General features: G+C 52.4%; 1 non-coding gene across 1 annotated transcript; it reads left to right on the forward strand.

The window, feature by feature from the left end:
- The first annotated feature begins 2,045 nt into the window (after positions 1-2,045).
- On the forward strand, positions 2,046-2,117 carry trnaq-cug. Its single transcript has one exon. It is a non-coding gene; the product is annotated as a tRNA-Gln (tRNA).
- The last annotated feature ends 55 nt before the right edge of the window (positions 2,118-2,172 follow it).

Below are 2,172 nucleotides of genomic sequence, written 5' to 3' on the forward strand. Positions count from 1 at the left end.
GAGGGTGGTACGTGTATGGAATGAGCTGCCAGAGGAAGTGGTGGAGGCTGGTACAATTACAGCATTTAAAAGGCATCTGGATGGGTATATGAATAGGAAGGGTTTGGAGGGATATGGGCCGGGTGCTGGCAAATGGGACTAGATTTATATAGGATATCTAGTTGGTATTGGACAAGTTAGACCGAAGGGTTTGTTTCCACACTGTACAGCTCTGGACTCAATGCTGCCTGGACATTGATCTCCCCATCATAACTTGATACATCTCAAACAATGTCAATCTTATCTGTTCTCAGGAAAACAACCTTCAGTCCATTCAATCTGTCTTCACAAGTGACACACTCCAGTCCCAGGGCAATATCCTGGTAGATTTCCCTCTGTCCCCGCTCCAGTGCTATCACATTCCCCTCCTATAATGTGGATTCGAGAACCGCACACAATCCCCTCGCTAACCAGCATTTTATACAGTTCCAGCATCACCTTCCAGCTCGTAAAGCCTGTTTCCCTTTCACGAAACTGTGCTGAGCCATTCTGGTCACCTCGCACATCTCTAAGTACTCAGAAATAATCTCAGTAATGATCAGCTTTAGCAGCGAGTGCAGAAGAGACATCAAGCTATGATTTCCTGTTTGCTGCCTACCTCCCTTCTTGCAGAAGTTGATCCTTCACTCAAATTTCCTCCTGTTCCTTTCTCATCTAAATCCTCCCTGTATCACCACATTCCTGATGAAGAGCTTATGCCTGAAACGTTGATGCTGCCTGACTGGCTGGGCTCTTCCAGCGCCACACCTTTCAGCTCTGATCTCCAGCACCTGCAGTCCGCACTTTCTCCCCGGCCTTATCCCTCGTCCAACCTTCCCTCAGATGCGTCCACGTTCTCCACTCCCTGTGCTATAACAGACGGGCACTCAGCCCGGTCACCCTCTCTCAGTTAAAGTGTTCATAAGCCGCCACCGTTACGAGAAAGGGACGAGGGCGAACAGGGGTTGGCGAGGGTTTGAGGAGGTGGTTACAGATGTTGGGTGCGCGATCTGCCCTTCCCGCAGCCCTCCCGCACTGGACAATCCCAATTTTAAAAGAGCAGAAGAAAACATCTTAATGAGTCCATGGGAGTGGGGTGGGGGCAGGGGGGGTCCTGTCCAGGAAGTGGCAGGGGCAACAAACACGTTTGCCAAGGAAACCCGGTGTTGGGAATGGGATTGGGATGCCCACAACCATGACAGAGATGGGACCTGAAGAAGGGCTTATGCCCGAAACGTCGATTCTCCTGCTCCCTGGATGCTGCCTGACCTGCTGCACTTTTCCAGCAACACATTTTCAGCTCTGATCTCCAGCATCTGCAGACCTCTCTTTCTCCTCAGAGATGGGACCCAACTCTTGGAGGGCCGGGGTGAATGGAAACTTGCTAAGGATGATGGGTGGGGGTCAAAGGTTTTCAAGGGTTAGCGTTGACCCTACATTGGGTGATCCCACATACTTGCTTCATCTCCAGAGTAGAGTGATGGGTTCGAACTCTGATTTCCCCATCTCCTCCCTGTCCAATGTTGTTCAGTAGCATTTGTAACACGGGCCTCCAGAACAGGAGGCAGGGCGCCACCGTTTGATGAACATTCGGCCCAATATCTCTGCCTTCCGATGCTATCCCTGAGGAAAGGAGCCGATGTTTTTGGGTGCGTCGAGTTTTTTTCTTATTTTTGGAAGAATTCCCGCCCGGATGCCTGGTGAGATTTCTGACTGAACCAGGCTCCTGCACTGTCTATCCCCACACCCCCCAGCTTTCAGTCCCCGCCTTATCTCAGAAAATCCACCTCCTCCCGCTGCCCGAATGTTCCAGAATTGGCTGACATCCGGGTCTCGCAAAGGCCCGTCGTGTGCCTGAACGGTCTCTGCCAGTCCGGAGCGGACTGGCACATGCCCACACAGGCAAGGCAGGTGAGGGGGAGTGCCGGTGCCCTCACTTTGTGGGCGTGGTCCTGGCTTTCTGGCCAGGGGAAGGGGAAGTGAGGAGGTGGGACTTCCTCTTCCAGTCGGCCCATCAGCAGCGTCAGGGTTCCATGGTGTAATGGTGAGCACTCTGGACTCTGAATCCAGCGATCCGAGTTCAAATCTCGGTGGAGCCTTCTTTCTGGCAGCGTGAGCGATTGTCTTCACAAATTCCCTACCCACGACGGAAGT

The sequence above is a fragment of the Chiloscyllium plagiosum genome, chromosome 48 (assembly GCF_004010195.1).
Source record: "Chiloscyllium plagiosum isolate BGI_BamShark_2017 chromosome 48, ASM401019v2, whole genome shotgun sequence".
In the NCBI taxonomy this organism is placed as follows: Eukaryota; Metazoa; Chordata; class Chondrichthyes; order Orectolobiformes; family Hemiscylliidae; genus Chiloscyllium; species Chiloscyllium plagiosum.